Source organism: Ammospiza caudacuta, chromosome 7 (genome assembly GCF_027887145.1).
Source record: "Ammospiza caudacuta isolate bAmmCau1 chromosome 7, bAmmCau1.pri, whole genome shotgun sequence".
NCBI lineage: Eukaryota > Metazoa > Chordata > Aves > Passeriformes > Passerellidae > Ammospiza > Ammospiza caudacuta.
The window spans coordinates 5062987-5076769 of NC_080599.1; the positions used below are offsets into that span (position 1 = coordinate 5062987).

Sequence of the window (13783 nt, forward strand, 5' to 3'; positions counted from 1 at the left end):
CCGCCGCTCGCCCGCCCCGCAGCATTTCAAATGACGGGCGGACGGGGCCGCGCTTGGCCGCTTCACACCCACCGGCCGTGCACTGCCCGGTGACGGCGGCACGATGCAAAGCAATTGGCTGAGCCGCGGGACGGGGCGGAGCGCTCCGCGCGTGAAGTGAGGCGGCAGGAACGGGGGCGGGACCAGAGCGGGGCGTTCTTGTTAAGGCGGGGCGATCCGGGCTGGGGGCGCGGCGGCGCAGGAGGGACCAGGCGGGGGCTTGGGGGGAACAGGAGTTTATGGCGGGATGGGGGCGGTCGTGGCTGCCTGCGGCTCCCAGCCACCCATAAGCAGGTAGGACTGGTTGGCGATGTCGGTGCTAGACAGGCAGCCCCCAGCGTGCTCTGGCGGCGGGCCCGCCTCACGCCGCGGGCCGGGCAGCACCTCCAGCAGGCAAGGCAGGGTGGCCTCCTCCGGCAGCTGCTTGTCGAAGGCGCTGGCCTGGGGGGACATGGAGTGGACGGGGTAGGGGCTGCCCTTCAAGCTGCCCCTGGGAGCAGCTGAGCCGCTCTGCCCACCCACTCACCTGGCCATGCTTGCTGCTTTCCTGGAGGAAGCTGCCCAGAGCACGGTGCAGCTCAGGAACGGACGGCCAGAGTTTCTACTTCATGTTGCTGGGTACGCAGGAAGGGGCATCGAATTGACCCTCAGACTTGAGGTGCCCTAATGCCCCATGCAAGGTGCCCAGGCTTGGTGCTGGACCCCCCCGCCTGCCCCCGGCACAGCCCTTACCTGTAGAGGGAGGGGAAGGTGCAGCGCAGCCCCAGGAGCGCTGCTGAGAAGAGCAGCGGCACCACCGTAACACTGGGGATGAGCCAGCCTGCATCAGAGGAGGAATGCCGGAACTGTAGCCTTTCCCAGAGCCACCATCTCTGAGCCCCTCGCAGCCCCCTGCCCCGTGCCCCCCTCCCCATTTCCAGCACTGTCCGCCTCTTGCCGTCAGCCGTGTGCCTCCTGCGGCCGCAGCCTCCAGCCCTGCCCCTTACCCGCATCAGCCATGGCATCGACCACAACGGGTTTGGGCCCGGCGCTCCAGCTGCCCCGGTACCACGGCCCGCTGGGCTGGGCCCGCACCTGCGCGGGGTAGCGGGAGCCTGGCCGCAGGTCCAGGACCTCTTTCCTCGCTGCTCGCGGAACCTGCAGGACCTGCGGGGCAGAGCCGAGCTGGAGGCAGGGCTGCTGTGGGCTGGCACCAAGGGGCGGGTCCCGCTTGGCCCGACCCCGCGCCTGCCGTGTGTCAGCAGCGGAGGGGGGCAGCGCTGCTCGGGGTTTCCTGGGCAGGCCTTGCCTTCCAGTCATGGCTGTTCTCCATGGCATAGCGGACCTGGTAGTCCAGCTGCTCTGCAGGCAGCTCCAGGGGCGGCAGCCACTGCAGGCTCAGCCGGCCCTGTGACGCTGTTGCCTGCACAAGCTGTGGGGCATCTGTGAGCACTGCTGGTGTTGGGGATAGGCATTTGTCGCTCCTGTGAAACGGGACATGGGACACTGTGTCCCCTGTGAGCCAAGCAGGGGCTGCGGTGGCACTGGCACTCACCAGCCTGGTGCAGCCAAAAGGGCTCCTTGAAGTAGCTGAGTGTGGGCAGCATGTGGGTCCTGGTGACATTCACCAGGACACAGATGGCACTGCCAGCCTTGGGCTGGAAGGTGCAGGCATAGGTGCCCTGTGCCCCCCTGCTTACCTCCTCGCACTGTTGCCATGCATCTTCCCTGTGGGAGGAGTGGGGAGCCAGTCAGTCTCACCAAAGCATACCCACAGCCAGCATTCCTCCTGCTCTTCCCCAGGAAAGCTACTGCTGCTTGTAGTTGGAGGTGCAATGTGGTGAGGGGGTATGAGATTGGTGGTGGAAGGGCAGGACAGAGCAGGGCATGGGCAAGGGCCCCAGTGTGGGATATTGGGACACAGCAGGACCAGTGGTCTCTGGGATGTGCCTGCATGGGTGCCGCCTGCCTGCCATGCCCCTTACCTTGTGCCAGCCCCGCTCGGAGGTGGCCGGTAGAGGAGCTGGTGGGAGCTGTGGGGCTCTGCAGGGTCCCAGCTCCACTTGCAGCGCACGTGCCGCAGGTCAGGGGTTCTGCAGCACAGCCCGATGTCTCCTGGGCAGGGAGAGCCAGGACAGGGAGGGGCTGCTTCCCCTTGGCCCTCCAAAACTTGGGAGTCACACCTTGCTACAACAGGACCCCCAGCCCTGCAGCCCCAGGCGTGGGTGCCTCCCTGCTGTTGCTGCCAGCACCCCTGCAGAGGGGATGGCTGCTCACCGGAGGAGTGGGGGGTCTCTGCAGCCAGAGCCTGCGACCAGGGCCCCCAGACGCCGTCCATGGAGGTACCGTCGGGCTTGCTGCGCAGCTGGTACAGATGTGGTACCTCACCCCTGGCTCCAGGCCCCGGAGCACCACCCAAGTGTTGGCCTGGACCAGCCTCTGCAGGAGAGGGGCCAAGCTGAGGAGCAACTGCAGGCTCCAAACGCCCCTGCCCATCCCTGACACCTCTATGTACCTGTCCCAGTGCTGCTCATTTCAGAGGGTGCTGCCTTGGTGGAGAGAAAAATCAATCTTCTGCCTTTCAGGGAGCTGAACGAGAAGGGACTCTTCACCATCCAACACCTGACTGGGTCCCATTCAGAGGTCCTGCTTTGAAGCCTCCGTGAGGTTTGCTTGGCAGTTACCAGCGAGGTGAGAACATTGTTCTGAATTGTCCCCCATACTTCATACACGGTGTGTAGAGTAGGTATGTGCTTGTTCATCTCCATGTGTGCTCAGGGTCTGCCTTCATTTCTGGTTTTAGACCTGAGATTTCTAATTTCTGTCAGCTATCTGTAGGATCTGTGGGCACATGCAGCTGTATTTACTGGCAGGTCGGGTGTCTGACACTCATCTTTGAGTGCAAATGCAGAAACTGAGACACTAATGATGTTATTTCCCAGAGTCCCAGTTTCTGCCCAAGCTGTAATTCAAGACTGCAAATTATTCTGTAGACCTGAGCCTGTGTTTTCTGTTTCCTGGCTGAGTGCTTCAACTGCTGGTGTTGCTTTTTGGAACAGGAGCACCTGACTCTTTTATCTTTATGACGTGTGCCTTGATGATTTGAAAGCAGCCCTTGCTTTAATTTTCTAGTAAAAGGGCCTAAAATGAAAGCTGTGGACATTTTAGAAGTGTTAAGTAGAACACTGAATGAAATTTTTATTTTAGGCCCACAGTGAGCAGGTCTGAGGCCAGAAATTGGTGCCAGAGTAAGTGCCTTTCTGTGCTTGTGCTCTCCAGCTCTTCCTGTACTTGTACATTCCCCTGGACACAGTGGGATATGTTGTCATTTCCTGGGACTTCTCCTGAAGGCAACTGGTTTTCTTTTCAAGGTGATTCTTATGTTTCCCCTCATGGCTTCCCCATGTGACCAACCTCCGTTCCAAGGTGTCCTGCTCTGCCATTGTCACTCTGGGAGAGCTCTCTGTGACCTTGAAGAAGGACATGGACTCTGAGGTGGATGAGGTTGCTCGGGTCCTTCTCCAGATGGTGTCCAGCTCCCCAGAATTTGTTCAGAAAGCAGCCAGTCAGACCCTGGGGATCCTGGTGGAGAATGGAACTCCTGCACGAGCAATGACTGCTCTCATGGACATGGGATTCAAGTAGGTTCTTCTTCTTTTAGTGATATTCTTCACCTTTGTGTGTGTGGGAGGGAGAAGGGATGAGACAGAGAATGGGAATGGTTGGAGGGAAGGGTCCTGTATCCTGCATCTTCTATGAACTCAGTGACTTGATTCTCCAACTAACCTCACTTCTCTCCTCTTGTCACCTATTTCTGCCCTCCTGCAGCCCATTATTTCTCAGAATCACAGAAGTGTAGAATATGGGGAGTTTGAAGGGGCCCATCAGGACCATGGAGTCCAGCTCCTGGCCTTGCCCAGAACAGCCCAAGGGTCACACCAAGTGCCTGAGATTGTTGTCCAAATGCTCCTTCAACCCTGTCAGGCTTGGTGCTGTGACCACTGCCCTGGGGAGCCTGTTCCAGTGCCCAACCCTTTTTCGTGATATCCAAACTAAAGCTCCTCTGACTCAGCTTCCTGCTGCTTCCTGGAGTTATCCCAGTCTGTCAGATTTTCCTAGATGTGGTGACTGATGGGGAAGTGAAAGTGCCTGCAAAGGCCAAGGATAGAGCCTTGTGCTTTTGTGGGCAGAGGGACAATTGCAATTGCAGCTATGAGCAGTGTTTGGTATTTCACAGTGCTAACCACAGAGGCCCTGGGAAAACCATGTCTCCTCATGATGCCACTAACTTGCGAAATGAGGAGGGTCCTTGCTGGGGCATGGAGCACATGGGGGACAATCTGCTGGGTGTGGCACAGCCTGCACAGCAGGTGCAGCTCCTGCCAAAGGAGTCTGCTATGACTGTCCTGGCCTTGGAGCTCTGCTTTCTATTCAAACTGATGTTTCATGTTAGCCTTGAGATGATGAATCACTTTACAGGCACCTCCACAGGCTGACAGCCATGGGACAGTTGGAGCAAATGCTGCCTTAAATGTTGGTGCTGGGCCTGATAGTTCCCAAGAGACACTCTCTAGAACAGGACAGCCTGGCTAAACTGCCTGCCACCCTTTCCTCAGCTTTGCAATAGGGTCAAACATTCAGATGGATCCGTTGCCAAGCCCCACAGAAGAAACAGGCTGCATTGCTGGATATTCTGCAACTTCACAGCCCACCACGTGTTTTCCCTGCATTTGTTGTTTTCCAAAGGTCTGCAGATTTTGGGATAAATGGGTGGAAAGAGCCTCAGTCCTGCTGCAGCTCTGTGTACTGGGTACCTTCTGATGGGTCAGCATGAATGGTCCTTAATTTCTAAATTATTCATATGTAATCTATTTCTTTAATCTTTCTCAGAGTAAATACTGTGAAAGAAATTGAGTATCAGACAGAGCAGTGTGATAAATAGGTATGATTCGTGCTGATAAAAATTGAAACAGTAATCAATATTGATACTGTAATTAATATTTGAGAATAATAAAACAGTTAAACGTTGTAATGCCAAAGAAGAGAGGGAGAGGAGGGGCTCCACCCCCTCTTCCCAGCAGATGTTCTCAAGGACCACAGGAAAGAAGCTGAAGATACAGTTGCTAAAAATGAGCAAGAACCTGGTTGGGTCCCAGAAAATGCTAATTATAAGAGATTTATTGCCTTGATATGTAGATGCCGTGATATGTTAGTCTTGGCTTACATTGTACTGGCTTGATATGCATGTGTAACCCAAAGGTGAATTAAAGGACAATGAAGAAGACTAGAGAACCTTCATCAGCGACGACCCCCAAAGACTTGTGCGACCACCAAACCGAGTGGTGGCGCATGCGTGGTAAAGGTGGTAATGAAGGCGGAGACAGAAAAGTGACGAACCGAAAATGGGAGCAGATGGCATTGACATATGGCATATAAGGGGTGACTTTCACTTGGCAAGCTTGTACGTGAAGTGGCAAGGGTCATTGAACTCTGCCCTCCGTACCCTGTGGTATCTTTAGCTTATGAGCTATTATTGGAACCAAATTATCCCTTATTTTAATCGAATTATATTGTATCCAATTTTATATTTTTCATTTTAACTATTCAATTAAAATTGTTACTACTTTTAATATTGTTTGGGCTTTTTTTATGATGGGATAATTGGGCAAACATAACAGCAGGGAGACTGAATTCCTCCCTCTTCCGTGCAGGCAGGCCTAGTGTGCAATGCTACCTTTGTGTTTAGCTGAAGTCAGAGCCTTGTGCAGATGTCTGAAGGCGCAGGGAGAGCCCAGGCTCCTTCCCCCAGCAAGGGCAGGGAGCAGCTCTGGCCAAGGCCGGCGCTGCCGCTGCTCCTTGTCCCTGTGCCCAGGGTTTGCTCTCTCCTCCCCAGCAGCCGCCCCGCCCCGGTGCGCGAGTGTGCGGCCCAACTCCTCCTGTCCCTGGTGGAGAGAATTGGAGTCACCCAGCTCGCAGGCACCCCCAGGGCTGAGAGGCTGCCACACGTGGCAGGGAAGCTTGCTCAGGACTGCCACAAGGACACAAGTAATGATCTTCATTTCATTCACCTCCCAAAACAGGAAAACCGTTTTGTGTCTGGCTGTAAAGGGTAAACCACACAAGAGTGGAAACTAAAGGGAATATGAAGTTACCTCACGGTGTGAATAATGGTCACAGAGTCATGGAATATGCTGAGATGGAAGGGACCATCAGGGTCATCGAGTCCATCTCCTGGCCATGTGCAGTGACCCCAAGAGTCACTCCATGTGCTTGAGAGCATTGTCCAAACTCTTCTTGAGCTCTGTCAGCCTTGGCACTGTGACCACTGCTCTGGGCTGCCTGGGCAAATGGCTGTACTGGGAAACCTGAGGCTGGCCAGCAAAAAGGAGCGTTGCCAACTTTTTCCTGTGGCTTGAAGGATTCTTTACTGAGATCAACAGAGCTAAGATCAGCCAGTCCAACAGTTTTGTTTGGCCTTAGGTGCACAAAGCCGAAGTATTGGGTAATGTTCATCACTGAAGGATCCCAAACATCCATTTCTCACTAACTTCAGAGTTTCCTAGAAATATTTGAGGGCTCTTTAGCCAACATATTCAGTCTTTCTAAACCTGTTCTGCAGATTTCTAGAATGCTGTTATCTGTGGCCCAGTGAGCTCCACATTTCCTCTTGAAGAAAACTGTGGTTTCCTAGTGGCAAAATCAACCCAAACCACCAAAATCCCCTTCCTTTGATGATGAAATTGCCATGAATAGCTGCCAAGAACACCAGAGCAACTAGCTGTCCCAATGCATACACTTAGTATAGAATAATCAATAGGATGCATGAGGTGTTTTGTCCGGGCTTCCCTGCCAGTTAAAGAAAGGCAAATTATTGTGCAATGGCAGCAAGACACTGCTAACAGGCTCTGACAACAAAGCAGATGTGTTTTGCTTGTTCCCTGGGATGCTTTGATGCCACAGAAGCACACCCCCAGTTTCAGAGTGAAATGGTATTTTTCTGTTGCCCCACATTCTCCTCTTGTCTCTTGTGTTCAGCTGACAGCACTGTGCAGTGTCAAGTGAGGTAAATCTCCCTCTTTGCTGAGTAGGCAATGCCTTCTCATGCAGGGATTGCACCTGATGAGTTTAAGGTATCAGCCTCTTCTGTTAACACTCTTCCTGTGTTTGCTCACTTTTCTTTCCCTTCCTTCCTGCCTTCATTCCTTCCTTCCTTAGGCATTATGGACAGGAGATGGTGAAGATGTTGCTCAATCATCAACAATTTAAAATGCTTTTGGAACAATCTCTTTCCACCCGTGACCTGGAAGATATTCTGACAAGAATTAAGAAGAAAGTAAGTGCTTGGCAGGAGAAATGTCTCCTTTGTGCAAGTATTGCCACTGCTGATATGAGATCAAACATACCCAATCTATCTTTAGCTCATTCATCTTCTGCTGAATCATTTTGCTCCTGGGAATGAGCTGTTAATCCTCAGCCTGTTCATCTGCAGAGCACAAAGGAACTGATATTATTAGGGAAGAAGAGGGGTTTTGAATATTTTCAATATTGGTCACAAAGAGGAAAGGGAAAGAGGAGAAAATGGGTTTACATTTAAGCGTAAGCCCCCACCATGCTCTCCCTACTCTGCCCCCTGTAAAGCAATTAAGTGAGAATTGTGCTTCTGAAGGTAACAGAGTCTTTGCAAAGAACACTGGAAGTAGTAGTGCCAAGAAAATTTCCAAATTTACAAAAGATGTCCAAGTCAATCCTAGGTACTACTATGACTGTCTTTTGGGAATACTGCCCTGCTGTCCAGCCATGTGGGGCTGGAAGAAGCTTGGTGAATTCAGCAGCATCCAGTGGAAAATCCTTTGTTTGTTTGGGGGAGGATTTTATTTTTTTTAATCGACATTATAGAAGGGAGCCTGCCTTTGTGCAGGCACAGGGAGAGTTAATGTTGAACCAAATCGACTTCCAACACAATGGACCAACCCCCAAAAGAGTCCAATTTATTCTGTTGATTGCTTTACAAACACTTGTTGCCTACCAGTTTGCATTATTCCCATTTATGCTCAAGACCAAGGAATTTGGGATTTTAGACTGCTGCTGAGTCTGGTAGCACCCGTAACCTGCCTTGGGCTATTGAAAACAAAGAGCTGGCATCACTGAATCTCTGGTCTGTTTCCATCTGTAAGTTAGGAAACGTTTCCCTAAGCCTTGGTAGCAGTGATCCTGGTTCTAACTTGTGTTTTCAACAGGGAATTTCCTGTTTTATACTCTAAAGATTGATGGGGTTTCTCTGTGTCTTTGTAGGGGATGGAAAACCAGAAGGCTGAAGGCCCATCTGTCAAGGAGCCGGTGAAGGAGAGGAACGATGGCTCAGAGGAGCCCCAGGCCACATTGTCTGCTGGCAAATGGTACTGAGCACTTTTGTCAGATGTGACAAAGCACATGGCAAGCTTTACATGCCTCTTCCTCAGGAAAAACTGTCTGGCAGAGATGACCAATGTCACAGATTGTTTCCTTTCCCTACAAATGCTCTAGGATAAAAAATGTCTACTTGTGCATTGTGCTGAACACAACTTCTCTGGAGGGATTTCCACAAAAATGGAGAGACAAACAGACACCCATTGGTGGCAGCTCAGACGATCCAGTGCAGTGGCAAGGGCAGTGTTGTGGAGGCTGGGAGAGGGCCAAGTTTCTGCTGCCTGATTTGGGACAAGTAAATTCAAACAGGGCTTTTTTTTCACCTGAGTGGAGTCTTTTTCAGATGGGTGTTTTGATGAGAAATCTCAGTCTGGAAGCAAGATGCCCTTCCACAAAGATGCAGTTCTCATCCGTGTGCTTTGGCCTGGTTGAGTCATGGTTTTCTTACCCTCAAACAGTACCAAGTTTGAGTAGTAAGGAGCAAGGCAATTTCTGAACAACTTCAGTCAACAGGTGTCTGAATGTGGACTTTTTGCCTTGATATTCCTGTCGTCCATGTAATTTGCTTGATGGACAGCATGTTTGGTTTATTTCCCCCTGTGCTGCAATCAGCATTTAAGACAGGAATTTCCTCTTTGCTGTCTCTTCATGGCAGCTGCAGAGCTGCTTGTACCTGTCCTCCTCTGATAGCAGAGGGGATTTATTTAGCTCTGTCCTGCTCAGCAGTGGCAGGAAAGTGACCACATGCCTCAGTAGCAGAGCTGGCATCTTCCTGTGCTCATGGAAGAGACAGGTTGATCAGGAGAATTGTTCCCAGTGGGGGTGTTAAGCTGTGCATCTGATCTCCAGGGAAGCAAATGAAATGTGAGTGTAGTTCTGGGATGTCTGGCTTCTGTTTTTATCTCTGTTACTGATTTTCTGAATCCTTCAAATATGGCCCTGTTCATCTGTTCAGATGCATCTGAGCTGCTTTTCCAGATTGTCATGCCTGGTTGTAGAGACACTTCTCCAGAGTGATGAGTTTCCTTATTCTAAGACACACATGTCCCATATGAGGAGGCATTTAAACTTGGAAGTAGTGTCTCTCTTTCTCCACAAAGCAAAGTGACCTGTGTGCCCTGGCAGCCATCTGAAGATAGATCAGATGCATCTCATCCTTGGTTTTCCTGAGCACTGGCAAGAATGTTTCTTGCAGATTGTCTCCTGTAATGATTGTCATGAGGTGCACATTGTTCTTCAGACCCTCATGACTTTCCAGCTAGAAATCACATAATTAGGAAAGCTGCTCAAGATGTTTTGCTGACAATTATTTGAAGGTATTGTCTGTGGCTACAGCTCTCTCCATAGAGAGCAGCAGGCACAACTTTGCCAGGCATTGTCCTGGGGAAGGCTGTGAGAAGATCAGAGAAAAGAATGAGAAACAATTCTTATCTTCACTTGCTGCACCTGTTGTTGTGAAAATGTGGAATGTGTTATGGAGATTTGTTTACCAAAGGGCGATTTCTTAACTGGCCACTGGTGATGGTGTTTTGGATTCAATTGACCAATCTGGTTTGTCTGTATCAGACTGTCTGTGAGGGCAATGAGTTTCAGTATAGTATAGTATAGTATAGTATAGTATAGTATAGTATAGTATAGTATAGTATAGTATAGTAAAATAGAGTGATTGATCAGCCTTCTGGAATCATGGAGTCAATGCTAATTATTTCCACTATGGGGATGCCATGCTATGATAATTATCACCACCACGTCCTCATTTTGTTTTATTTCCCAGGGTGAAATCTCCCTCTGATGGACACCTCCTACCCCGTGCACAAGCCCAGGTCACGTCACCTCCAGCTGTGGAAGAAACGGAGCTGCTCCAGAAGCTTCACCATCTCCTGGAAGCCAAGGGGTTTCAGACAAGGATGGAAGGAGTGGAACTCCTCCTAGACCTGTGCAAAACCAGCCCCCAGCTCATCTCCACTAACATTGCCCAAGTATGTAGGGTATCTTCACTGCTCCTTTCCTTTAGCTCCTTTCCTAAACCTGTAGCAGCAAAGTTAATTCAGTGTGTCTTGGCACTCTGTCCTGGCTGTTTGGGACACGCTGGTCCCTCTCACCCAGACAAATGTAATTCAGGTCCAGGCTTCAGGACAAGTTATTTCAGTCCAGCTGTATTTGTCTGGCAGGTGCCTATTGATTCTGTTCATCAGATGATGGCAGAATTTTCTGCTGGTGTAAATGCTGCTCTCTCCTACTCCCAGCTGTGTTAAGGGAAGGGAATCCAGCCCCTGAAAGCATGGCAATTGTTCTGTAGACCAAAAATGGGTTTGCATAGGGAAGAGAAGTATCAGGCTGGGTTGGTTTAAATTCAGTTGGTTTTTTTTAAGAATACTTCTATACACTCCATCTTGTCACAGCTCTGGCTACTCATTTCCATCCTTGTTCCTATTCCTCTTGGTAAAGACAGTGCTCACCCTTCTTGGGGGTCTGTTTTTCTTTTTGGAAAAGGAGGAAAACAGCTAAGTACTCATCTCTGCCTTCTCCTCCCAGTAGCTGCTTTTTCCCCTTTTCCAGGAAAAGGTGCCTGATAATGAGGCTGTCAAGGGACTGAACCTGCTCTAATGAGAGCTGTACAGCACATTACATTTCAGAAGTCCACCTGTTACTTAGAGAAATGGTCTGGATCCTGGAAGAGTTGATCAGGGCCCTGCACTTCTCTAGACACTGGTTCTGAGACAAACAAAATAAAACTTAGATCTCTTCCAGCCATAGTTTTGGCAAAATCATAATTGCCCTCAGTACTTGAGGCAACTGTATAGAAAACCAGGCATTGTAAACATCTGCTTCCATTCAAAGCAAAGGTACTCTTTAGCATTAATAAATGGAATTGATTTAATGATTTATAGATGGAGAGAAATACCGTAGGAACTATTCTGTCCCCAGCCAAACCTCTTAAAATCAGAAGAAAATCTTTCAACCAGCATGAGGTTGTGCCACCATTCCAGTGAGTGGCCCACATGAAAACAGTGAAATTGTGCAAGCGAGTGCTGACCTGACAGAAAGGATCACTTTCATCTTTGACATTGCTGACTGCTACAGCCGCTCTTCAAACAGGGGCATTTGAATCCAGCTTTCACATTGCTTGTTCTCTTCACAGATTTTTGATTATTTTGTCCTGAGAATATCTGACAGCCACAAGAAAGTGAAGCAGAGGGTGCTGGACGTGCTGGCTGAAATCACAGGAGCCCTGAAAGATGCCTTGAACCCGATGATCATTGGTTTGGTGGAAGGAATAACAAAGAACCTGAACTCAAAGGATCCCAGGGTTCGTGGGGCAGCTGTGAAAGCACTGGGTGAATCCATTGCTCATTTGGGTAAGGCTGAGCCCTGGCAGGGACTCTCCTCAGCTTCGTCTCTGTCTCTCCTGCACAAGAGAGCGCTGAGTACCTTGACAGCTGCTCTTGTCTGTGGAACACTGCAGCTGACACCCACCAGAGGCTGTGCAGGTGCAGTCCTTATGCACCATCCCCAACAGGCTGGAATGGGATCAGCATTTCCCAACAGTCCCAGGAGCCCTTGGCTCTGTGCTGCTTGTCTGAAGGGCAAGTCCTGGGCTACAGCTCTGCTACAGTTCAGGGGCAAAGGGGGTTTGGAGTTTGCTTGGGCCCCGTCTGACTTCCCAAGTGAACAGCTTTGCTGTTGGCATGAAGGGACACTGACCCATCAGAGCTTCTGCAGAGCAGCCACCGGCAAGGCTCAACATTAGAGGCATTAGCTGCCTATTTTCCACTTTTCTTCTTTGTCTTCTATGTTCAAAGGGGAACTATTCTATATATTTCATTTTGATGATGAAAAAAAGTAAATAAATAAACAAAATTGAAAAAACCAAGAGGAGAATGTGAGACCAGGACCTGCTAGCCTAGAGATTATGGGAGTGCAGCTCACTCAATGTGCCAGTGTCTCACCACTTCCTTTCCTCATTGGGCCTCTCCTCTTCCTCTTTGGCCATGTCTTCTTTGTGTCATTTGTGCTGCTGTTTTAAACTTGTCATTGTAACAGGGCCACACATTGACATGTTTGGGGGACAATGGATCCAAAAGATCCTGTCTAGTCAAAGGTTTCCTACCTAGGTGTGTTCTGTGCTCACTAAAGGCCTGAGCAAAGAAACCAAGAGAAGTATGCCCAAATCCCAAAGCTTTGCTCCTTTGCAATCTCCCACAGATCTGGCTCACAGGTGTCTTCAATCACAATTCCATAGGTAAGAAGAGGTCATGTATTTCACTGGGAAATGATGCACTGCTTTGGCAAAGTCACCTGTATGTATATTTACCCGGGACAGCACTCCAGCTGTGTTGTTTGCACCTTGTTTGCAGAAGGATGAGTGCACTGGGAGGCCAATAACAAGTGACAAGGGTTCCTCAAATCTGCACTGCAGCCTGGGTGCCATTCAGCCCAGAGCTAGGGGATCATTTGTTCCCAGGGACCAGTGCTTGCCAGTGGAATGAATTCCTACACAGCTGGAAGAAGCAATTCTGGATTCAGCTCCAGCTCTTGGTGGGCTGCATGATCATTGACAATGCTGCCCTTCCAGAAATTATTCTGCAGTTTCCTTTCATAGTCGTTTGAAGCTTTTAAACTTCACATTTCAATTTGCTTTGCCTTAGGGAAAAACACTTCTGGGCCCAGTGCAAACTGTAACCTTTTGGCAGCAAAGTCCTCATGGTTGCCAGCTTCTGATGTTACACAATGTCACCTGGCTGCATGTGTTTGCTTAGCTCTGGGTCTAGTCTCAGCCTAGCAAAGCCCAGGAAGGGTGGCACGTTGCAGGGAAAACTGGTCCATGAGCTTATGGGGTTGCCATCAGCAGCAGAGTGAATGTGCCCTTTGGGGACTTCTCTGGAGACAAAATTAGGGACCTACTCCATGCCACAATATTCTCTTAGATCTTTCTAAAATATCCTGGAAAAGGCTGTGAAACTTCACATCTCCTTGCACAGCCAGTGTTTGAAGAGGGGCATTTTTGTCCCTCCTCAAAGTCATTGCTCTTGCACACCAGAAACATGAACATCCACCAACAGGAATGATGCATGGTCCTGCTGCTGCTGCTGCAGAGGACTGGGCAGTGCAGGCCTGGGTATTACCAATATGAGCACTTAATGAGCATTTCATGCTCCTTCAAGCTGTCCACATCTCAGGGCTTTTTGTTTCAAAGCAGCCACTGCACCATCTCTAGGGAAGAACAGGAACTGGGAAACAGCGACTGCCAGCCTTGCAGGGGTGTGAGGGAAAAACCTGAAGTGTCTGCATCAAAAGATGAATGTGAAGAGTGTAATTGCCAGAGCAAACGCTTTGTTAGGATAGCAGGAGCAGTTCT

General features: G+C 50.0%; 1 pseudogene; it reads right to left on the reverse strand.

Annotated features, from left to right (window-relative positions):
* Positions 1-276: 276 nt before the first annotated feature.
* Positions 277-2780, reverse strand: LOC131560229 (thrombopoietin receptor-like; annotated as a pseudogene).
* Between the last annotated feature and the right edge of the window lie 11003 nt (positions 2781-13783).